Raw genomic sequence first — 26272 nt, 5'->3', positions numbered from 1 at the left:
ACCGAATAGACCGGTTTGTACATGACACCACAAATGACTTCCAAGCTTTGAAATAGATCGCTATACGCCATGCATTGTATCTTAAGTTCTCCTAGCAACAACAATGCGGACAGGACGGAAGGAAATAAGTGAGATAAAAGAATTTTGTATTCAGCCTTTATGTATGTCAGCACATAGTCATAGGCCTATTCTCATTTCATGAAAAAGATGTTTTCTTATTCCCTTCTTGTTCGTAAAACTGCAACTTAATTACTAGAGACCATCGCTTCTAATCCGTAAACACATGCGGGGCAGGTGGCGACAAAATTCTGGCCTCCAATTGGTCGCCAGCCGGAGACGTTTCCATAAGAGCGATTCATGCGAAGTTTCTGTTTCTTAAAGGAGGAACAAATTAATCCAGCCTGAGTGTTTGGGGGACACGGAGAATATCTGGGCCTTGAACCCGTAAAGTTATGCTGGTATTTTTAAGCCGTCGTTTGTAACCCCTCTACCCACTATTCAAAATGCTACATGAAAATAGCAGACAGTAACCATGGTAACACTCCAACAACTAGTAATTGAATTAGTCAAAATATGCCTTTATGCTCTATAAATAAATAATCCTTGGTGAACTCGAGACCTTTCTTTGTCACCACAAAAAACAGCGAGTTCTGTTCAATAAAACTTTCACTAATGGTGCCAGAATTGCGCGATATCACTGTCATCATGAACTTCGGAGATTTGTATGCCGATATTTTAAGTAATTCTTTAGTTTTCTGCCATGAAAAAATTACTTCTACGAAGCTTCTCTACAAAGGGACGTCTATTTATAACAAGAAAGAAGTGTATTTATTAAAGACTGCATGGAGCGATAGAATGAAGAAACTTATTTGTATAGAACTCTAACAATAAATGCAGAACGAAAATTAGATAGAATAAGATAAATAATACGGACTTAAAACCTTGCATACCGCGCAGTGTATTGATATATAAAATAATGCCTAAGTGGTCTACGGTGGGTCGGGGTTGCGTTGTCTGTGCCTGGATTGTGAACTTCAACGTTGCGTGGGTGTTACTACAGGCTGTTTCACATAAGACGGGATCCTTTTTAACGCTTATTACCGGCTATCATAATTGCAACTTGCTGTATTTATTTTGGAAACATTGTGGAGAAGTAAGACATTTACGTGAGTCGGTATGCACTATTCCATCAATTATCGACTTAACTGGTACCTTGTTTATAAGTCTCTGCGTAGACTCTTAAATGCATTCACGCAGTCGTTAAATGAGCCAGTTTTGAAATAGTATAATGTGCCGCAATTAAAAGAAACCTGTCCAATATGTACATTTCAGCCGTCACCCTAGTCACAAAGTATGATGCGGTTGGCAATGACTGGATCATTTAGCTCAGTGTTACCATAATTCAAAATTAAAACCTGATCAACAACAAACGAGTATCAGTTCTGCCAGTCTGTATTTTCTGTGATTTCTAATCGTACGTATTGTTTCTTATACGGCTTACGTCTTTAACGATGAGTTGAATCTAAGTTTCGCATCAGACAAGCGCATTTATTCAGTATTCTCTTCTTAAGTACGTGGTGTAGGCAGATTTTTTACAGAGCATAAATAACTGTTAGATATTAAAAGTGACGGTATCACGTAAGTTGATACACGAATAAACGTTTCATTTTAACTTCAATGTGTTGGGTTTGCCAAACATAGACAGAATATGACAAAAAGAATCTTACAGAAATAATATGCGAGGGTGTACAGGATTCATCTGGCTCACGGTAGTGACCAGTGGCGGGCTCTTGTGAACACGTTAATGAAACTACGAGTTCCGTAAAAGGCGGAAAATATATTAAACGTCTGAGGGACGAGCTTCTCAAGAAACACTCTGCTATATGGTGGAGTCACTTTGTCAGAAGACTAAAATTTGTGGTCTTCTGTGACGTCAGAGCACTGACAGCTACTTCTTTCTTCCTCCATTCAGTTTTGTAGTGAAGTCTTTTCAGGTGATCAATCCCTAGAGATGGAGACAGACAGTTTCCGAAATGTTGGAAACTCGATCCACACTGACATGGCTGATTGCCCGTGAAGACTTCATTGCATCGTCTCCGTGGAAAGTCTGTTGCTTTTCTTCTATTTACGAGCGCTCGCATTCCAGAGAAGCGAAGAAGAAATCGCTCTGTCCGTCTGAACACATCAAATCGAAAATGGTCGAACGAACTTTCATTAATTTGATATTGGGGAGTTTCACATGCCCGAATTCGTTCCTTTCTGTCTCTCCGCATTTATAAAAACTTCCAACTCTCGTCTTGCTAAAAATAGGTTATTTATTCTTCGTGTATTCTTGGTTTGTCCCATTCTCGTTGTTCTATGTGGCACTGCTGAATCTTCTGATTTATGCCCATGAATCCGAACTGCCCTCTATCATTCCACAAACGCCAATTTATCCTTCTGCCCCTATTATTGACCCGTGAGCCACTGCAGTCTTGAGAAGCGTGCATCGGGTATATTTAAGGGGAAGGTCAAAATGTACAAGGAAACATGAGAAATGCATGAGCGAGCAATGCTTACTGCCTACGTCTTTGTTTTTAATCAGTCTGGTGGCTGACTAGTGACCGTGGGTGGAATGAGGGGCTGCCAGAGGGGTTTGCTGTGTAGGCTCGTAGTCTGCACGAACAGAAATCTGAACCACCTTCGGTATTAATCAGCGGGAATGCTTCATGAGCACTTTCAGGGTCAGTCTACGATGATCATATCAATTACTGGGTTAAGTAGCGTTGTATAACAGGTATTATGATGACTCGCGGGTTTCAACGTCGTAGTTAATATTGAAGAGATGGTACGACGATCAAGTAAATGGCAGAACAGAAAAGAATGCATACATGTTTATCGCAGAATCTGAAGGGAAAGGATCACTTGAGAGATCTAGGCACAGATGAGAAGATAGTATTAAAATGTATCTTACAGAAACAAGTGTGAGGGTGTGGACTGGATTTATGTGAGTCAGTACAGAGTCAAGCTGCGAGGTCTTCTGAACGCGGTAATGACTCTTCGGTTTGTATGAGAGATTTCTTCACCTGCTTGGTGGCTGTGGACGTCTCAGTAAGGATTATAGAAACTGGTATTTACCCATTTTTTCTCTTCAGTCAGACTGGTTCTCATTTCCTCTTTCATAATGTGACTACGATAAGCCGAATGTCACGCCTGGTAAAGTATATGGCAGTAAAACCGAACAGATTAAAAAGTACGAAACTGTGGAAATAATTTTTTTTATTTTGTACGGCGTGAAACTGTGCTTTCATTCTAATAACATTGATTTTCTCGGTTGTGACGCCTTGTAATCTCGTAGGTAGTTACCAAATGTTCGGAGAGACACTTCGAAACAAACCCGACTTCCTCAAAAATGTTTTGTAATCACCTGATTGGTGTCACAACCCAGAACACTATCGACGGCTTCGTGACTCGCATAGATTGGGGATGAAAATAGGTTGCTGAGGACAAATGTCTAGAACATTTGGACAAAAAGGTTTGAAAACCAATTCTTATGGACCAGCATAGGTTCCAGTGGTAGGCTGTTGCGAAACGCCAGTGAAACTTCCGGCCCGACATACGACTAGTAAGTTTCTGACCCAGTAAGATAGAATCAGTTTCCTCGGAAGGTCTCTGGTCTAAGGAGCTTCATGTAATAAACATCATGAAACAAAAATGCCTCCCTGTCTAGACAGCGCTGAATGTAAAATGAATAAAGTGTACACGTGCATGAAATTCAGAATTAGACAGCAAATTACGACACGCGAAAGGCCAGTATGATGTGCGGCTATGCTAAAAGACTCTTTTTAATAATGATAACAACAATTTATCTTTTTTTCCGTCACAATAATGTGTTTAAAGCACGTTAGTGGCAGCAGAGATGTTTACTGCTTCACATATTCGTTATACCCATTTCCAAAACCGAGATGCAATTTATGCGTGCCGGCATCTTGGTAACCTGGAGATAAATTAAGAAAGCTTCAGTATATCGTGCCCGAATTAATTATACTCTTTTTAATTTTATATCTTCTCCTGTACGCATGAAGAACGTCAGGTCGGTGTGAATAATTCATAGGTAGTTAAAAAAATCCGTAACTTGTAGCAAGATATCTCCAAGCTTCGTTAACCGTTATAAATATACACGTTGCGGTTAAACCAGCCGAGTTACGGAAAAGGAAGGGACGCCCCCTTTGCCCTTTCCATCTTCCCTTCCCCTCTTACTGCGATATGTCACGGCACAGATATATGTTGCGTTCGGTATAAACACAATTTTCTCTCGAAGCTCTTAGTCCCGCGATCACTTTGAATCCCCCCCATTCGGCCTCCAGCCCCACCTTAAAGAATACTTTTACAGAAACTTGAATGACCTGTCTGCTTGGATCGCCCCTGAAATTAATTACCTTGCCAGTCCCACTGTTTCAAGCATTCACGTTTCAGGCGATTGCTGTTTCCTGTTATTTTGCTGTGACGCGCGGCTCAGAATTAGCTTCTCCTTTAATCTGAAGCTTACCCACAGCACCAGCTGCACACCGCGGAGGCCTTCGAGTCTCCCCGTCTCACTTTTTTTATTGTTGGAAAGAAGTGAGCTCGAGTCTCGGTGGAACTGCACCCACAAAGGGGCCACTATCAATCCTCCAGATATAAGGACTGACTTGGGCACTATTTTGTGATCTAAAGGAACCATAAACACGAGTAGCACACGCACACGCCTTTACTCGCACGCGCTACTCCCAAGGCCAAAACGTAACAATTTCCGGTAGGACAAGGAAGAATCGGGTTATCTCTCCGTAAGTGGTATCGCCTCGCCTCCCCGCCCCCAATCAAAAGTGTGTATTTGTTAAGGTCAACAAAGCCCAGAGTTACTTTGCGTCCACTGCGCGTTATTTTAATTATTTTCGTATATTGTTCTGCGTCTATGGTCCGGTTGCAAAGCCACATTCTTCTTTTCACAAGGTTTGGCCAGTAAATTACCTGTTTCATCTCATAATTTTAACCTTGTAGTTGCCTCCTTCCCTCTTTAGAACTCAGTACCCACCTGATTTAACTGTTTAACACAAATAACTCCTTGAACAGCAGAAACAGTTGAGGTTTTGTTTATTTATTTTGAGGTAGGAAATGAATTTCCTTTTTAGGTTTCAAAGGATTAACGGCCGTCCAGATCTTTCGTCTCCCGACGGGTCCGCAGGCAAACAAGATGATGTTGAGGTGTCTAAAGATTTTTTTTATTTTAATGTGAATGAACTAGTTTATTTATACTCTTTTAATTTGTTTTCGATTAGGTCCATGTTGATCTCGTATAAATTATCTTCCTTTATTGTGTTGACAAATAAAACTGTATCCTGCTATTTCATGAATTTTGTCTCTTGTGACCTTCTTGTCCGATTCCTTTGTTGCAGTGTTTTTACACCCACGTGAAAGTGATGGAAGGCTAAAATATTATACAAATTCAACTGCGACTGTCTCTGAACTCAGTTTGGCTTCATAACATTGCTCACAATTTCCAAAAATTTGAAAGAAAAATGCGTCTCTTTCCTCTTCATACACGTCTTCCCGGGACCCGCTCCACATTATTTTAGAGTGGCGATTACTTGATTCAGAGGTCTTTTCCACATGTTTTATGTAAAATGCTTTCTGTAAGTCAATTTTTGAGTCTGATATAAGGCGTCTTAAACAAAATTATAGGATTTGAGGTTCTCATGGCGGTGAGCCTGAAGATGGCTGTCTTCTGGGTTATAACGCCGTATAGTTTATCATTATTTCACAGGACCTTTCTGCCTCCATCATCACCTCAAAAACTGGGTATAACTTGTAATGCTTGTCTGAATAGCGCGATAGAATGAAGTGATGCAGTACAAACCTGAATATACGTGCGCATTCATGGACACCACCTGAACGTCCTGTTAACGACGGGCGTTGCAACATTGGGTGTGGACCATTTATCATAATCGGGAGGTCACAGGTTCGAATCTCGGCTCGGAAACTAAGTATCATGACTGATATGCTTCGTTCTTTTCTCAAGTCTTTAGGCATATAAATACTTTCTACGTTAAAAGTCGGCGACCACGCCCTTTCACGTTCTAGTTTCTAATTTATCGTTCATGAATATCCAGGTTTTCCTTGGAAACGCGTTGTTAGATAAACCAGCAGCGACTCGAAAGCCCTCTAGAATTTCCGCGCTGTAGAAACAAACGGAATTTCCCTCGGAACTGCCCACTCCGACACATAGAGCAGAAATGTTGCCAATTACTTACCGAGTGATCGGAGAATTGCATTTTGTTCAACCGCTCGTCTCGGTTTTGTGCCCCTTATCAAGTCCAACATAACAAACTGCCTCGGAAATTGGAGTATGGTTGTCACACGTCTTTCGGCGACACCCATACAAGATAAACTATAGACACGTGCAGAAAGAACTCTTGGATTTTGTTGACAGCAGACACAACAGAACTCCAGATTCAATAATCAAAAAGTTCGTTCAACTCTGCCTCCAATTAGAGAATGCGATGCTTCCCACAATGGCAGCTAATTCATATAATAACAGTGTGGCAGCAATATCCAGTTGTTCAAAGGAAGAATCGTGCTTTTTTCAAAGGCATGGGGAAGTCTACCTGCGGTAACCGGTTTTATTCTCGAAAACCAATCTGATTCTTTACTCACGCGAACGAAAGTTTTATCACTGGTCCTGTGTTTGGCGTTATCGTCTTCCGGTTTCGCGGATGCCCTTCAATGCCCTCTAGTCCTTGCTTCCTTTGGTCTAGGATAAGGTTCGCGATTTTATTTAGGTAAAATAAAACAACATGTCGATGTATTGTAGCAATTAATAATAAGGTGAGCATATTTTCTGAATTATTTTTACTTTTTAAAATTTTGCCTCGCGAACCCTTATAAAAACGTAATGAGTGAATTTAATTTTTTAGACAAATCGAATAAAAGCTGTTGTTTTGCACAAAGCTTGTAGGCTACACATTTTACATCGCCTAATATCATTGCAGCAAACAAATCAAGGATGATGAGATGCACAGACGTATGACACGTAAAGAGATGAATGCTTACGAGATTTTATTCCGAAATATCAACCTATCCAGAAAAATGACAAAGATGATCAAAAGAGACAACACAATTTTCCCTTTGCCGCGTTATTTAGGGAGTCTTAGTACTTGGGCGCCAGTGCACTTAATTTTGACGTACGTGTCTTGATGCACGCCCTTGTAAATCATACTTAACGTAAGTTGCTTGTAATTGTGACAGTTTGTTAAGCAGTACGTGCTCAGGATACTGGTAGTGACATGGGAATTTACGTGCCACTTTGTCGTATGACCCGTCAAAGTCGACGGGGATTAACCTTTTTTTGTGTTGAAAGTTATTCAATTTATTGCAGCATTTCTTTGCGCAATATATGAAATGTGACAGAACTAAATTTCACCTGAAAACATTTTCACAGCAGCTGAAGCCATAATCCTGCCAAACACAAACTTGTTCTTTCTAGAGATTTTACTGAGTGTATTACTCCGTTTAGAAACTTTTAGAAACCCTATGAGGTGGCTGCACAGTGTTTAGTCAAGAACTTTAATACGCCAAAGGATTAAGTACATTTATGTTCTGTCATTTCTGGCCCACATTTCTACCTTTATAAAGAAGACAACTTCATGTATCAGGAAGCCCTTGCCTGTGTATGTGTGAGCGCTGTTTTATCTGTCCGTCCGTCCCGTTTAAATCAACTAACCTATTTTTTTTATAGAATTTGGTATGAATAGAACGTCATTGAATCACCAACATTTTAAGTCGCTGTTGCTACCGACATGGCAAGTGTACGGACTTCGTGGTATCGGTAAAACACTATCGATATTCAGTTTAAGATGGCGAAATTATGAATAATGCATCAATATATTTACAAACTAATAAATAATTGTAAAGATCATTTTGTCTGCAAGCAGATTGTAGTAGAATTTTTAGAGTAGAGTTTTATTATTCCGTCGAGTGCGATAAAAGGCGAAATGTTAGCATGAAAAATCTGCACATGGCACGCAATTAGTCTGTCAGCCAGTCGCAAATCCCCGGCTTTTACGGAACCCGAAGGTTTACTCCCCTCAATATTATACGAAGAGGAGGCCTTCGAATCACGAAATTTGAGGTTCTCACGACGAAGATACTCGTGATGGTCTTTTGGATTGTGGCATCGCGTGAACTTTTTAGTGGGTACCAAACGTTTCGGAGGAACATACTGATTACATCTTCAGGGCAGAAGTCCACACAGCGTCACAGCTCAGGAGACCGCCATGCATATAAACTACCCATTACGCAGTTTTATCCATCATCCAGTTACTCCCTTTCTATTTGGCCCGAATAATAATCTTTTCAGCGCTTTGTTTTCAAACAACTTTTATCTGTGTTCTTCCCATACGACGGAATATTCATTCCTCGAAAGGCAACATGCAAAATTGTAATTCTTTCTTTATATTTAAGCTTAAGGCAGGGGACCTCAAGATAAAAGAACCGAACGGTAGCAAGCATTCCCCATATTTAAAATGCTCATTCATAGTAAATACCTGTAAAAGAATGTATACTCTTATTTTAAGTCACAATCTGTTTCGTTCTGTCTTATCGCATTCCATAAACATACCAATTTACCTTCTTTTTTAACACATCCACTGCTGGGCACTTGAAAGCATACCGCAATTAAACGCAGGGTTTTAAAGCCCAAGTTACAAAACGTGATTAGCTAAATCGGGGGGAGCTTACAGCATTAAAGCGTGTTGGATAAATGTAAAAGCGAATTTTGGCAGCAAACGGAATTTGCTGTTCACCGATAATTCCACTCTTCATCCTGTCGCTAAACAAGAGAAGTGACCTGGCAAGGTCAAGTGATTTATAAGACAACTATAAACGACCTCCCTAAATATGGTAGTCAGCTGCTGCGTTATGTTAAAACTGCGTGAAATTTGTGACATGAGCTGGCTTGCCAGACGATAAGTAACACGAGATAAAGTTTATTCACGTGCGGTATACAAGTGTGTACGCCTACTTACGAGTAATCGGAAACGAATCTGTCTTTGCTGTCTTTTAAGATGACTTCAAGTATAAACACACGCGGTATGTGCGCTAGCGATGGGTGGCCTTGGCAAACAGACCACGTGCTGGGTACTAGAGTTACCACAGCATGCAGTCTGTAGTTCGTTCCACGTGCTGTGTATATTGGAACATAGGGCCACGGTAGAAGTCAGAGAACCAGACTGGGAAGTAATAAAAACAAACGCCGATAGTTAATGGAATTTGTACGTTAATTCAGTGTTTATCAGCATTTTATACTTTGTGATAAGCCTGCATTTTAACTCTACAGAGCAGGGTCCACGAGACGTTCAATTAGTCACACAATTCTCCACCTTTTATGGAACACGAAGGCTTATTGAGCATTCTGGCCTCTTTTACACGGCAATGAAAATGTGTACCTCAAACATAAAAACAACTTTAAGTGAATGAAAATAACCGAAAAAAGAGAAAACTGCTTTCGATAAAACGGCTTTGAACACGTGGATGATGTGCGAGAGGCAATGATATTAACATAAAACTAAATGGATTTCTGGAAAGTCTTTCGAACTACAAAGAGACGTTACTAAGTAAATACGAAGAACAAACTTAATGGAAGTGTGTACCCCGAAATAGTAATAACTGTTTTATATGGAGCTGAATGTCTGACGGTAACGAGAGTCAAAATGAGGAGAATGAAGCCGGCACAAATGTTTCCCCAGAGAGCTTGTAGGACAGAGAATGGCTCGTCATAAGCATAATGAAGATATTCGAGAAGAACCAGGAATAACAGATATGAATACGATAATAATAAAAATGAACAGAAGAAATTACAAGACATTTGGCAAGATTGCCTGAAAACCTAATAGTGAAGTTGATCTACCAATATAAAGTAGGGCTGGAGACGCCACGATCATGGAACAATATTAATCCAGGATTTGAAACTTTCACGGCGGATACAGTCAATAAAATCTCGGGCAATCGGCCGGTTTACTACTGTAACCAGTTGCCAGAGAAGATTTTATTGAATAATAATCCTCGTAGCGTTTGGGGTGAGTGGAGGTACAGCTCCTCTCTTCCTTGACCTCGGCACTAGATGGGGGTGAGTGGTCAACATCACGCCCCGGCCGGCTTTACACCCGAGAAAGGACCCCGGTACCCATTGTAGAGGAGGCTGGGTGGGCCCCAGACATGGTCTAGATATAGAGGCTAGAGGAAAAATCCTCTGCCCCCGTCGGGGATACTACTACTACTACTACTACTACTACTACTACTACTACTACTACTAACTACTACGGCGACAACCTCGGGAATATTGATCTCTTTGAAGGGAAGGTACACACAGTACAGAATAAAGATGGGTTCAGAGTCACAGCAAGGAGATGCGGCCCAAGGACTGAGTCCCCGGACGACTGATGTGGTAAAATGTGAACAAACATTTGGCGAGGGGCCCACGTATAGGTCACGACATGTTCTTATATCTTCTCGTGTTTTAAAAGCAATTCTTGAAGCAGCTACAAGGAAAACATTCTAGAGAAGATCGGTCTGGATTGTTCCTTATTTTTATCCCCGTTTCCGAGGGGAAAACAAATCTGAATCCTGCTCGTGTATCCCCACCGCCAACAGCGTTTTGATTCACCAGACCTTATAATAACTCACGTTACTAGAGATTAAGCAAGCGTCATATTATACGTTGCTACTTTCGTAATAATTAATACGGGAAGCCATTTGAATTATTTAATATGGAAGCCTTCAATGTAACCTACAATTCTCAAAGTTAGGTTAGTGTAACGTCTTTGAAAATTGCACAACTTTTATAAGTTACTAATTCCATCAAGTGCATTCCTTCTTGATAATAAGATAGCTGCTCTTCAGTTGATCAAGAAATTCTCCACTTTTTACGAAACCCGAAGGTTCATCACCGTGTTCACATCAGTTCACCACTGCACCCTGTCTTTTAATTTGTTTAACGACGCTGTTGGTAGCCTGCACTAAAGGACTGTAGCCTGAGGGGATGATTAAATTAAAAATTATGTAGAAGGAAGCCACCACCATGGGCAATGCTGCTTCGTTTTATGTATGAACGACAGATGGTACATCACGTATGTAATCATGTGGAATTTAGAAAGGCGGTGCTTATACATGGGTGCATTCGTTGTATGAACTATTTTTATGTACAAAAGTTTGATTATTGATTGCGAGCCCTTAAAATGTCTGCCAAGACATGCAAATCGGACTCTTCTAGAATGTACTCATTACAATATTGTTTAAATAACGCGTCTGTACGGATGCTGATTTTTCAGGCCATGCACGATTTGCAGAAGTCCTATGTTAAAACGAAAGTTTTTATTCTTGCTAAAAAGATAACAACATGATAGCCAAAGCTTATTGCCTATCCTCAAGTTTCAAATATGCTAACATAAACTTTCCTTTTGAAGTCTTCATTTAAAACACATGATTTTTGTTGTCGCAAAGGTTCTGGGATTTGTCTTGTAGGAAATTTATTTATCTTTATCTTAAGAATTCTTCAAACCAAATCTTCGACGCATTTTACAAACGGCACTCCATCCATCAGCCCATCTAAACACCCTTCCATCAGACAATTTAACCATCCACCGTCCTTCCACCATCCAATCAACCCATCATCATTCCATATATCAATCAATCAATCAGTCAGTCTTGTAATTCTTCCATCTTTCCAACCCTCCATTCATCAATTAATCAGCCCCTCTAGCAATCCATGGAACCACCCAAGTTAACCAATCATGATTCCATAAATCCATCGTCATCCATTTATCCGTTTAATGCAGTGGTAGAGGCACACGTAGAACGTTAATCAAAGATTCGCTTCGTCAGTTTAGTAACTTCCTGGGGTTGAAAGACCCAGATTTACAAATGTGAAGTACGAGCAGATACGCAGGAAATTACATTTTACTGTGATGCCATCGTGGCAGAAAATGTAACTTACCCAGTGCCTGCGAGGGAACTCCATCAGGGGAACTCACTTCGCCAGCCATAACAGCAACCACGTGACCTCTCTCGATTCTGAAAACGAAGGAAGACTATAATTAAGATCACCATCGCATATTCCAATAAGTTGGAAACGAGTACGTAATATTTGTGGGAATTCATACTTGCGACGTAATTACCTGCGTATAGTAATTACATTGCGTAACAACATGTTAAATAAATCACTGATTTGTGCGTAATATTACTCCGTGCTGTAAACATTTGTTTGGATGCTTCGAGGTATTTGTTTTATGCCATACAGGCGTAGAGATTAAAGCCGGTTAGCAAGATGAATTAAACGCCTGTTTATTTTGAAACTAAATCATCCTAACTTACTGAGTCAGTTCCAGTCAGTTGATTTTCCCGTGTTCATCTTTAAATTATCACCATAAAAACGTTTCTAATAAAAGCTGTAGAAGTTACAAAATACATTCATATTTCGTATAATGTAAGTTCCTGGTTGAATGATTAATACTAAGGTTTCGTTATTCCGGTTACACGAGGTCCCAGGTTCAAATCTTGGATAGGATACAGGCTATTATGATTGAAATTCTTCCCAGTTTTCCTTAGTTCCTTCAGGCAGATACTGAGATAGTACCTTAAATAGGCCACACTCGCTTCAGTCCACAGCCATTTCAACTTACTGCTAACTAAAAAGTCAACGTTATATATTATGAGTTATTGACAGCTTCGTTCGTAAACCATAAATCAAATAAATTCATATAAAATTCTTTGTACGATAAGGTTGTTTTAAGAAAATATGAAATTCTACTGGATATACATATAAAGTAGATTTTATAAAATACGTAAACAAACAACTATTAATAGTTGTTTGTTTGCTTATTTTATATTCTAATACACTACACGGTATGCAAAGTTTTAAAAAGTAGATGTTATGTTGAAACAATACGAATCAAAATTAAAATCGATCGACATCCACATTTAATCAAAACCAGTCAAATAGTTTCTGAGCTCAAACATTCTAATGCAAGCCTCTTCATTATACGTTCATTTTATGAACTACGTGAAAAGAATACACAAAGAGTGGCATGAAGTACGGCATTTGCATATTGTACTTTGAAGTCTGTTTTGGTAGTGGCTGTACGAAACCGCTGCGCAGATTGCATGTAAAATATCCAAGCCAGTGTTGGAGGGGTTTAAGCTGTTCAACTTCTCATCCCAGTGCAGTAAATATTTCTTTTTTCCTTTGCGTTGTAACGGAATGGGCAAGTATGGGTAGACTGAATCGCGTGTCTGGAGAGCACATTGAACGGGGAACTTGAGGCTGGGCGGACCGACTGTTCGGCGTCATTAAAAGCGGGAGGGAATACTACGGAAATATTCTGTTGAGGGCATTTTCTTCTAGTTCCCTGCTATTCCCAGAAAATTGCAGTATGTACTGAAGTTTATTCGACATGATCTGTCTTAAAAGTGGGTCTATTATCACCACAGCATGTGGCGTTGTGCATTTGTTGATGGAGGGAAATTCCGCCAGATATGGAGTCATTCTGACTGAATATGTTGAGCAAAAGTAGTCGCGTGCAACCTACAAGGGGAGTTTCTCCAACATGCAGTAGGTTTGACAGGGACAAACAGCTCCTCCCCAACCCAGCGCGTTTACGAAACTACGCAGAGCCTCTGACTTGGCTGGCGATTGTGAACTCGGTAACGAATCTCTGGGTTTCGTAAGACGCAGGAACATGTTTTGACTAGCTAAGCGATTGTTAGTTTCTCGAGAAGGATTTTACTTCATGTACAGTTCGTTATTCTGTAAGATAATACAGAGGTTACCAACCAATCCTGAATGTACTTTGTCTTTACACTCACGTGATGTGCCAGTTAAAATAAACTGTGCAGATAACTCTCGTTATACGTGTTTTCGCTATCCGCGTTTTCGCTTATCAGCTTCTTTATTTCATCATCGTCACGAGAATCAGTAGGGCTATTCTGTCCGCAGTCAACATCTAAATCCCATTACCTGCGCCGGACTTTGTATGTGATGCAGATGATGATCAAAGAATTTTGCGGTTCTTATACGTTTTCCGTTGTACGCGTTTTCGATTTGCGCGGCGATTTGCAGGAACGCAAGTCCCGTGTATAACTAGAGTCACCTGTAATGGATTAAAGAAATTATATCTTAGGTTACAAATCTTTAATAAACCCTTAATTGATGCTTGTTAAACAGTAAGGGGACACAATGACGCATTAAAGTTGCCGAACTGAAAAAAAGAGTCATTAGTCTTGCTTATCATGAACTTCAAGTTCTGGAACAGAAGGGAGGTGACGTCACGTGAGCACATCGTACTTAATCAGATATGAGCTTCATGAAAACGAAGGTCTGTATTGGGGCGACAATAAATCTCCGCAAGAACTTTTAGCGTTCATCCCCAATACTAAATTGAATCAAAATGAGTTCAGTGGTTTTAGGGTAAAAATTTCTAACTGAAGGTACTGCCTCTCTTTTATGCTTCGATTATTTTATACAAAAACGGTGCTGCCGCACGACAAGGAAAAAGGAAATATGATGTTTTGAAAGAGATCCAGGAATAATAAGTCCAGAGTTCGGGGACAGCATAGAATTTTCCTGCATGCGAAAATTATTTGGTTATTTTTCATATAAAAAGAAAATAAAAACTCAGAAGAATTGTTGTTTTAATACACACATATATGAGTCTATAATTTGAACATTACGTACCCAATGAATATTTCCAAAATGAAATTACGTTTAGACTCCCAGCAGTGTTTATGAAATATGATAAATTTAAATTCACTGTTGCTAGTTACAGCTAATTAAAAAGTTATATATTAAATGTAATCGTCATTAACATAACGGAGTGTGTCAAACTAAAACTGGACTGAAACAACGTTTCTCATATAATTTATGCAATACCAATATAAATTACTGTTATATGTACAATTGCAAGGAAATATCAAACGAATAAGTAACCGCTGATTAACCTTGGAACCAACAGCCTTGATTACATTATATTACTATAAAACTGAACATGGGGTGCAACTGATTGGTGTTTCCGTAATAGACTAGACTTGCATTCGAGACGTACCATATTCGACGGTCGTAAAGAATGAATACCCCAAGCAAAGTTCGTCGTTTTCCTCATTCTCTCCTTGCAAATAACGGGACAACACTAACAAGCAGGCCGCGTCCACCCCTCACAAAATCTTGTGGAAGATTGTTTCACTTTATCACTTGACAGCATTGTGGGAAAATCATAACACGGATAGAGACTCGTTAAACAATCATATTAGACAGATACATGGTATTTAAAAAGCTTTCCATGTAGAAGGAAGCTGGTTCGATCACGTCGCTTATTGGCGCGACGAATCAGCGAGTTTGTAGTTGGGCTGTCTAGCCCATTTACATATTACCTCCAAATTCAGCCTCGAAAATGGAGACAGTATGTTCCTCCGAAACGTTGATACCCACTTGTAAGTCCACAGGCATCAACCTAGACGACCACCACGGTCAAAAGTAACAGGTTATTTTCGCATCGGTTCAGAATATGAAGTTAGTGGCACCGGAACCAAATTTTTAATATGGTTTTACATCCCCGAGAGCTTGCCTTTGTGAAAGACTGACGTTTAACTTGTAGACAGTGACATGACAACCAGTTAGTCCCACACAGGGTAAATCAGAGCGGCATACCGTCGTAAGCAAGTAAGACCCAGCATGACGGAACGCTTCGTGCCTTCTGTCAGTGTCTACAGAGCACTGACCGAGAACACGGAAAGGCGCCCCCGAAAAGTGGGTGTGGAAAATGGCCTACTTGTGTCGGCGCTGCGAACTTCTGTGTGGAGAAGCATTTCAATAGATCGCGGACTACAATACCCACTCTTCTGAGATGACAGGGACAATTTGCTGGCCTTTCCCTTTCTCCAGCATCCAATGAACCAGTGGTTGGGAATGAAAAATAATAATTACACGCAAAAGTACAAAAACATATATCTTTTGGTACTTTGTAATTATTATTTTACGCTATTATTTATGTTTATAACAAAATAATAATGAGAAGAGATTAATATAATAGTTACAAAAGAAAGAACACACATGGATTCATTTCCGAAGAAAGGTAGTATTTAGATTTATATAATATTTTATGTTTTTGTTCAAACAATCAAATTTGTCAACATTTGTCAACTTCAGGTTATCATTTTGTTGTTACGAGAATCGCGCTGCGTTTTTAAAGGTTGCAATCCGCAAGTCGAGATCCTTGTTTGTCCGTGATTTGGTTCGTTGATGGAAAAGTTTGCAAAGCGGAAGGGCAGAAGATTGACATAGATTGTTTCTCCGAAACGTTGGCATCAACCGACGACACTGCACGCCGCCAAAACTCAGAACAACATCAGCAGGCAAACTATTTTTTCTGCAGAAACCTCTCCCGTTACAGGTTTCTAGCCTTGTCATATCTAAGGAGAATCGTAATTTTACTGCGACAAACGAATATGTGAACCTGATAACACCATCATTTGGTTTTCTGCAACAAACTGCGGCGATAACTGCAGGATGGGTTCAAAGACCTTGCAGACAGATGATCGTTGAGCTATTTGAGCTGTGTAAGGTCTTATCAGGTCCTCGTGGCGTCTTCCCGCTTCCCTCTCACGCCCGTTCACACGAATGGACCATTTAGAGCAGGGAGGCGCGAGTTAAACCTGCCTCATGACCTTCAACCTTTCATTGGAAGAACACGACAGCCACGTGAAGTAAATTTGAATCGATGCAGACAACATGAAATTAGGGCAAAATTTTGTGCTGAAATTCGTATCTAAAATAACCGAGTATGAGAAAATTACGCAATGGGGAAACTTAATAAAAGCGTATCCTTGTTAGTAATGTTAAGGACTCCGCTTAAGCCTTCGATTGTGGCTTGAATTAAAGTGGTATCAACTGCGTGCACATTATTTGACTTTCTAAACAGGAAATCGATCTCTCCCTAGACCGGATCGCGTGCGTGTTATGATCAGTCCCGGTCAATTTTGAATCACGGGGCACCAACAGCTTTGTTAAAAGCCTGGCTTGTGCCCCGATGTGCTGACGAAACGACTGCAGCACCAGAAAACAATTCAGTAATGTAGCTAATCACTCACTGGGCTTCCGTGTCCCATCCTCTCTTGCTTCTGTGGGCCTACTTTTCCATCCGGCAATGTCCCGATGTTGAAGTCCCTACAGACCTTCGCTGTGGACTACAACTTCGTTTGACTATTGCTATGAAGGAAAGACAGTGAGTTACTTCCTTGACGGCTCTACTGACAGCATGAAACATGGTTTATTACTGCGAAATTTGGTTTAATTTGTAATCTTCACCATCTAGATGGGGTGAGTGGTCAGCATCACGCCCCGGAAAGGACCCCGGTATCCATTGGATAGGAGGCTGGGTGGGCCCCAAAGCTGATCTGGACGCAGATGCTATAGGAAAAAAAATCCTCTGCTCGGCGTCGGGGATCGAACCCCGGTCGTCCAGCCTATAGCTATTCACTATACTGACTGAGCTATCCCGGCTCCACTCAACATATATTATTGGTTTCGACAAATGAAGGAGGATGAGATGGGCGGGGCATGTGGCAGGCATGACAGGAAGGAAAAATGCATTTGAAGTTTAGCCCGGAAAACCCGAGAGGAAGAGTGGATTCGTATGTCTCAAGACAGGCACCAGAGCCGGCTTTTGTGAATACGGTAACGAACATGTGGGTTGGTCGTTCTTCATACGCACACACACACATATGAATGAGCTATTGACCTCATAAATAACCACAAACAAATTAATATAAATAAGACTGCTTTGTAACTCTGAGTCAAGGAAACACTGTTATGAATTTTGAATCGGGTACAAATCAAGAGATTCTGTTTGCTATTTCAAATGATATGGAAGCAGTGGACGAAGGCACAGCAATGATCACATCATGAATGCGAGAAAACGAGATTAAAAAGTGGGTCATCCATATATCATTCCGTCCATCCTCTACATTGTTTCCGTTAAGTCTCATCAGAGCAAGTGTGGGCCATGTATGTAGTTTTCGCACGTGCCATCCAGCCGCGGTTCAATGACAAACTATTATTCTCAGGCAAAGTTTCGATTCCTCATGTCAACTTTTTGACAGGAAAGATAATAAAAACTCAAGCGACAGTACGGATCGAGTAAACGTTTATCAACGACCGTGACATTTGTGATAACGGCGGGACGTCTTGAGTTTGTCTGTCTGCACACAAGTATTAGTATTGAAAAGTTGCTGCTCAAGGCTCTAGCATACCCCAGCTAGCAGCACAAGTCTGTCGGTTGTGGGTTCGTGTCGTTATCTACACAAGCGTGCATGGTAGTCGTTGCTGTCGTGAAGAGAAATACGCCAGCGCGTTTTGCTAGTTCCCGTCATTGCATTCCGCACAAACACTCCTCAGCTATTCATAGCTCACCATGAGGTGTACTGTATTTATGCAGAACTAAATTACAGCATCATATATATTTATTTACGTATTTATATTTGTTCAGAAGCTTTTGTACCTTTTCATACTTCAGTGCAACAACTATTTTCCTTCATGTCATGGTTATAAATCAGTTTAGTACTACGTAAGCGTCATAATAAAGTGACAAGTATATCTATGACACCACTCAAGTCGTTTAATCTCGGAGAATAGCAGCGATACATCCGACTGTGGTGAAATCTAAAATATTTTTGGCTGTGATAAAGTTCTTACAACACAATGCTGCCCGTAGTGTAGGAATAATTATTACTGTAGACCAATAGTAAAAGTAGATTAACAGAAACGGGTTTTTATTAAGTAGCCACGCGAATAAACGTTTCATTTGCTGGTACCTGTATCGAACCCGACTGCTTATCGACAGTTTTAATAAACCAAAATACCGCGTCTTTCTAATTAATATGTTCGACAAGAACTTATTTCCCGCCTTTAAGATAACTTCAAGCTAGTGAAAGCAATTTTCGAAGCAAAATTAAAACGCTGCTCAAATACTAATGCAGAATCTTACGAGTTCCAAGGAAGTAACAAGATACAGTAGTCGTCCACTAGTTTCAATATCTGAAGACCCAGACATTAATCTTCAGAATCTGAGTATGATTAGCTGGTGTCTGCTATCACGTACAATGACGCCTAAGAACCTTGCGTGGAATATGATGATGATGATGATGATGACTGATTGACAGACACACGTTGGGCCTTGTCTCGTGCGTCTGTGCGACGCATAAGAATCACTTGAGGACAATCAGCCCCGTGATTTAAACAACGGAAATAGCTCCATTGTCACAGAACTAGAACTTAAAATGTGTTACTGTGCGCCATTAATATTGTTCTGTTGAATATAAACCGAGTAGAAAAAAAATGCGGCAATTACATAGAAGAGTTTTAAGACGAAGCTCGCCTAAATAATATTTAAGAATTCAGTCCGTACCTCGAAGAAAACACTTTTCCATTGTCATCTGATGAACACTGTTTCAGGAAAATAGATGTTTCAGTAACTTGTGAAAGTCAACAGAACCAGCAAATAGAACATGCAAATTTGCTTATTGTTAATGTAGGTCGCACACGTTTATTGAAGGTTTAAAGTATCAACGTAATTACGGTGTAAGTGAAAACACACTAATAAAAATTCCAGTTTCACATGTAGGACTGCAATGTATTTTCGATCCCTTGTACACACAATGCATTTACAAACTGATTATGGGAAGAATGAATTCTTTAAGACAAACATTAAGAAGTTCTTGGCCTACCACACGTCCCAGTGAGCTCCACGGACTAATTTGTAAAATTAAAATATACTTACTAGTACTACCACAGTGAGAACCACTAATACCGCTACTCATACCACCAACTCCACTGAGCAGGGTCCTTGAAACGATAACAGTGCCCTACCACCTCTTTAAGGAAATTTCCACCTTTTATAGAACATGAAGTTTCTTTACCGCGCTCACAAGAGTCCACCACCGGTCCCTGCCCTGAACCAGGTGAATTGTCCGTCCAAGCCTGAGGCTCTGTGTAACATTACGTAATGTGTTGTTTCTTACAATGTGGAGTTATTTGTCGCCTAACCCCCAAGTTAGAGAACCACCCTTTGTCGGCAGTCCGTAGCGACCCTCCATACCTGGAGGCTCTCTTCCATCCGAAACCTGAGGACGCAGCATGCAGTGGTAACACGTGACCCACTTAACATACACGCCTACTACTACGAAATACTGAAATGTACTGACCAAATATTGAGACGATGGTAAAGAATCAGTGTCAAGATTCTTAACATCATTCAGTTCATGGTATAAAAATCTTAAGCATTATAAACAACTTTTATTATTTACTGAAAACGAAATATAAAAATGTGTTCAGAACAGGCCTATTGTTCCTATTCGTCTTGGGGCCTGCATGGAGTTTTAGCTTTTTAAATTGACTCTCTGGGGTTAAAGGTTGCTCACCATGGGTTTATTATGATGATTCGTTTAACGGCGCTGTTTCATTTGCCTTGATCACGCAGCGTAGAATGGAATGTTCACGAATTGGAGAAATGTGGACGCGCAAGAGATAGCAGCTTGTCCCAGCGTTTGGCTGCGGGGACCAGGAAAAGCACGAAAGACAAGACAGAGGTCCTCCGGGCCCACACTTCCAGAATACGAAGCAGGTGCGGTAATTACTGAAGTCTGACGTACGGTGCCACCAATTCTGTGTATTTAATTGTATTTACTACATTCCAACGCTTGCAGTAACACGGCCGTTAGGCTCAAAATGCAGGAAGTAGCGGGACGGAATAGAGTCCTCCTTTGGGCGATTTTAAATAGCTCTGCTCTCAAGAAGTTCCTCGCGTTGTGTAGGGCCCGAGGATTCATTACCGTGTTCACAAGAGCCTATCACCGAACTAGATGCATCGACTAGCACCCTTATGTTCTGTTAAAGGCCCACTGTAGTGTCACCATACCATCCACGCCTAGATCTCCCCAGTGTTGTTTTCCTGCCATGTCAGATTCGGTATCTCTTAGAGGGCCACTCAGAAGAGGGGTAACTATTCCAGGTGCTGTCACATGGGTGGGAAACATCATCGCCGACTACGTTTCCTGACTCCAAGCTTCAGCTTTCGCCCAGTGACAGGCTTTTGTTAACACCGTAATGGAACTTCGGGTTCCACAAAAAGCGCGGTATTTGTTTAGCAGCTGAACGACTGTAAGCTTCTCAAGGAGGGCCATGATCTATGGAGTTAGTTACAGACATTAGACTAATATATAAATTTATAGTTATTTATTTCGTCTACAAGGTCGAAAATAAAGCAGTCACGCTGTTGAAAGTACTTGGACGGATTCCAATGCATTTCTTAGCGAAGGTCAGACACGTTATGTGATGAATCACGATAATCCTGATCTCATTCTATATGATAAGAAAATTAAAGAATCTGCAAAGTTTTTCAGTCTGCTTCCTTTACGTTCCATATGCTGCTACTATAACATCAAAACAGCAGTAGGAACTACTACTACTGCTGCTGCTACTACTGCTATTGCTACGACTACTACTACTACTACTACTAACAACAACAAAAACAAAAGTAACAAGCTCCGAAAGTCTATTGCGTACCGGAATGCACATAATATCCTCATGCATACTTTGCAACGGCCATTTAGAAGTATTAAATCCGCGTTGATGAACAGTTCGCAGTTTGGCCACTTGTTCGCAGCACCTCAATGTCTACCTCTTTCATAATTTTGTTAACACCACTCCTAGGATATTCAAGGGCACGATCTTGAGGTCGTGTAGAATAGCACAACCTCCACATTAAATTTCATCCCAATTCGTCCAGTGGTTTTCGAGTTGAATCGACTGGACAGACGGACGGATACGACCAGCCCATAATGCGTTCTTCCTATATACTTAGTGCGTAATAATACGAAGCCCAATCAGAGGTAGGCCAAAGAGCATGATGGTTAAGAACCAGAGGGTTATTCGTTTCAGAACCCGGGTGTACAAACGATTCAACGTTTTAAGTATTGACGAAATATATATTGTTGGTTCGTATTTTCGTTCCTTGCCACAGCCAGTATCGAATCAGCTGCACTACATACCAAGGCGTGCTTTGGCTTCAATGCATCTGCATGTCAACAAAACGAACTGACAAACGTCGTGGCGCAGTACAGCAGTTACAAGTTGTATTAATACCAGCTGACGGGTTAATTATGGTCTTCAAAGGATGCTGAAGACAAACGTCTCGTGTATTTTTGTACAGGGCGAACTTTATGGGTGGGTGACCAATCCAGGAATTTATAGAACTTTAAGTTCGCATGTGCACGGTTATGAGTTATGAAAAATAAAGTTTACTTTGATACGGTAATTTAAAATGCAAGCAAACATTAACACTTAAGTCACAAAGATCTTTCTTTCTTTCTTTCTCGCTTACCCGTAGGTGTCGAGGTTTTATTTTTATTTATTCATTTTGATCTATTCGGACAATGGTAGGACTCCTTGGATGAGTGATCAGCCCGACGCAATGCCTCTACATATACAAACACAGAAAGACGCGGACAAACATCCATGCGGATTTCCGTCTTCTGGGTTGTTGCGCTGTGTAGTCTGGTCGATGTTTACCAACGTTTCAGAGGTCATAATGCCTCCGTCATCAGGGCGATGAGTATGAAGATTTCCGTCTTCTGGGTTGTAGCGCTGTGTAGTCTGGTCGATGTTTGCGATGAATCGCCCTGATGACGGAGGCAGTATGACCTCTGAAACGCTGGCTAACATCAACCAGACTACACAGCGCAACAACCCAGAAGACGGAAATCTTCATACTCACCGCTGTGAGAACCTCAAGTCTTACAAACATCCATGCCTTGAGTGGGACTCGAGCCCACGGTCCCAGCGACTAGGCCATGCCTCAGACCGCGTGGCAGTCACTAAGATTAATTGTAGAAATTATGCTGAAAATCTACAAACGCATTAAATTCCACCACTGATAATTTTTGTAATAACTTAGAATGAAGTTAATATGCAGCTGGCGGCTACTCTGTTATCATAGTCCTCAGGCTTGTTCCAATTCAGAATTAATCCGAAATTCTGAATACGTTTAGGAATTTCTCAGGGCATTTTGGGCGGGATAGCGGCGCATCGCGAAGCCAGAACCACGTAGAAATGGGTGAGTATGAAGTGCAGTCTTTTAGAAGTTTACCGGCGTTTTAGAGGTGTTTCAGCCTCCTTTATCGCATCTCTGAATCGTCGGAAAACATGTTCCAGGCCGCACGGCACAACATGCGAGATACGTCCATACTCGCGATCCATATTCGAGCGTCACAGGACAGCGAGCTATCGCGATCTACGGCAATGGCATCTTTAACAAGGTTGTAGAAACCCGTGGAACGGAAATGACGTGAATGAACAAGTATAATGAAATTGATATACGAAGAGTGAGAAGGAAGGGCGGACGCTATTATCCGTTGAAAACAAACTGAAGACACGGGCTATATACGAAGGAAGCCGGAAATGGGGGGGGGGGGGGGGGGGGCAGAGACCACTCTCCTCCGGTATTTTGCCCACCTTTATACAATGGAACATTGTGCTCACTCTGCATCGTCCCACTCAAGAAGTTCAGTACACTTCCGGTGTGTAAGAACCGTCCTTATTTTTAAACATGTTTATTTTCTGAATTTGAACTCTATGAGCACTCTGGATCAGGGTTGATTTATTTACACTCTGAACGGACAGTATCTGTAATAAGTGACAATTTCAAGTTTCAGATTTATAGCTAAGTTAGGTAATATCTTTCACTGACTACTCAAAATAAGATAGGCCCTACACTCACCTAAATAATACTGTGGTAGCTGAACCTGAAGGTTCAACGCATCTAATAACAAATACCGCTATTGGACATGATCCTCAGCCACTCGATTCTTTGCCTCTGCACTAGATGGAGGTTAGTGGCAGTTTCACGCTCCAACCTCTTTACCCTCGGGGAAAGTGTACCAAGCAACCATTGTATAGGAGGCTGTATGGGCCCTAGAGCTAACATGAAAGTGGTGGCAAAGAGAAGATTATTGCCCCTACAGTAGGGGTTCTCAACCTTTTTCGCTGGCGTACCACTAACTCTAATTTAACACATTAAAGTACTACTAAACAAATGCGTTCAGGGAAAAATTATTTATGTTAATATTATATTTTGATTTTCTTACTTAGATTGCGTACCACCAGTGGTACGCGTACCATAGGTTGAGAAACGGTGCCCTAGAGGGTATCGAACCCCAGTACTGAAAACTGGTTTCTTTAAGGGTGCTGTGTCATTTGCAGAGATTGTTTAATTTATACACATGCATAAGAATTTCTTAACATTTGGTTTTATTTGTTTACTGGTTGGTTTAGGTTATTACAAAAGGGAACACACATAGGCGGGCAATCTCGCTCTTAGGGGTTCATTACGAGTGTTCTGAAGGATTCTTTTCAAATATCTATATGAAGTGAAGTTCGTAACTTTCACATTCTTAACTAACCGCCACACCTGCTGTCTGGGTCAAGCATTAGAACTACCTAATACATGAATATTAAACGAATAAAGAAGATAACATTTTTGGGTCATCCAGATCCATTTACAGCAAGAGTAATGGAACAGTACTTTTGTTTCATTTTGTCAAAATGTAGTTTTATATCTTAAATGTTGTTCGTGCGTTCGTGTTTGTGCTTGCATGTTTGCTGAAACACACACACGATCCCCGAGACGCGTATTCTCACATTCAAGCGCCGAGGATAACTTATGTTATAGGAAGTTTCAGAAGTATATACTTGAGCAGTAATGAAAACTAGCTGTTGGCTTTCTTACGAAACCTGGGTGATTCTGTGGTCTTTCAATGTTTGCTCCAGAGCGTCAGGACAGCTGTTTGTTATTATTCCGAGTCCATTAAAGCTGATGATTATTTTTTTCGCATCGTCTCATCTACTACGGCCATCACGTAGGTGTAGAAAATTATCTTTGTGTTTTGTTATTATTTTCTCACCAGGACTTCAAGTGTTAAATCGTGAATTCAATATATCATGTATAAGATCAAGAACAGTGACATTACACATTTAATGGTATGAACAAATAAATTCTAATTGTCCCTCTACAAGAGTTGCTTAAGAAATGAATGGGTATCAAGGCCAATGAAGTATGTAAAATAGCAAAGAATGCATTTGAAGACATGTGAAGAAATAAATTTTAATTGTCCGCTACAGGATGAACATCAAGGCCAATGATGTATGTAAAATCACAAATAACGCAAATGGAACACGTGTATACTCCATATTGGAGGTCGCCTTCCAACTCTTTGTCAGGCACGTTCGCAACCGTGAGCGTAGCGTCTATTAAAGTAGATCCGTCCGTCTGTCCGTACGCACGAAATACCTTTTCAACTTTCATTTATAATATTGAACATACACATTTGTCCTCGGCAAATTCCCTTTAACATGTGAGGACATCCTGAAACGGCTCTGGACACTGAGCCAAATCTTGAACAATTTATATTGCCTTGTGAACCAGAGCCAAAGACCCCCCCCCCCCCCCCAAAGTCCGAAGTAATTATATCATTGTTGCAGCATGCTCCAAAATAATAAAAAAATTCATGAACATGTGTACAGTTACACTTAACATCTTCAAGGATGAATTGATGCTGGGAGTCCCTCATTCTTCCTTCCCTCCAATCAAATACAAATACCTCCACTTCGCAACATCGCTACTTCGTCCCTGAAGATGAGGATTCTACAGGAATTTAATTTAATTTAAACGCAGTATTTATATGGCTCCGCAGAAAAAGTTACAGACTGCATAGAAGCGCGCAGTTTCAGTGAACCGAAAAGAGGTCATGATTTATTTTTCAAGAAATTCTTTTCAGTACAGTTTTCGTAGCGGTAACTTTCCTTTTTCAGAAACACCTACAATCGACTGTAAATGACTGCACACATTTCATGGTTTTGTTCAACAGACTCCCGACACAACAGTGGCCTCGAAGAAATACCGAGACACTTATTCTTTCAGACGCTGTTTTTGTGCTGAACTACGTTTCATAACTCGTGAAGTTGAGCTCCTCGTTTTGTTTTGGAGTGTAAAAAGCTTAAGCCCATTCAGTGAGGAAGTTTCTCTTAGCCATCCAATACGATGTGTTCTTTTTGTGCAGTTCAATTCCGGCTGCTATTTTACGGCGAGACAGATGGAAGATGAAGGAATTTTTGCCTCTCAAGGTCGATGCAACTTTAAAAACTGTGGATGCGGCGTCT

The 26272-nt window shown here is 40.7% G+C and overlaps 2 protein-coding genes across 9 annotated transcripts in view; one reads left to right on the top strand and one right to left on the bottom strand.

Moving 5' to 3' along the window:
* cin (Molybdenum cofactor synthesis protein cinnamon) overlaps positions 1-26272 on the bottom strand; it is a 114871-nt gene that overhangs the window by 69732 nt on the left and 18867 nt on the right. For both annotated transcript variants that reach the window (XR_015534689.1, XR_015534688.1), the window contains exon 2: positions 12008-12084. The gene's annotated coding sequence lies outside the window, so the exon portion shown is untranslated. The remainder of the gene's footprint in view (positions 1-12007; positions 12085-26272) is intronic.
* Positions 1-26272, top strand: part of LOC110828098 (insulin receptor) — a 52048-nt gene that overhangs the window by 10529 nt on the left and 15247 nt on the right. For 2 of the 7 annotated variants that reach the window (XM_022060445.2, XM_022060442.2), the window contains exon 2: positions 20538-20681. The exons of 3 other annotated variants lie outside the window; for them this stretch is intronic. The gene's annotated coding sequence lies outside the window, so the exon portion shown is untranslated. Of the gene's footprint in view, positions 1-20537; positions 20706-26272 lie in introns of all 7 variants that reach the window. 2 more of the 7 variants (XM_087347159.1, XM_087347158.1) reach the window with 2 other exon arrangements.

The sequence above is a fragment of the Zootermopsis nevadensis genome, unplaced genomic scaffold (assembly GCF_977971745.1).
Source record: "Zootermopsis nevadensis isolate Lab colony 2312 unplaced genomic scaffold, Znev_1.0 Znev_ptg000011l, whole genome shotgun sequence".
NCBI classification, from domain to species: domain Eukaryota; kingdom Metazoa; phylum Arthropoda; class Insecta; order Blattodea; family Termopsidae; genus Zootermopsis; species Zootermopsis nevadensis.
This window is presented reverse-complemented; position numbering and strand designations above follow the sequence as displayed.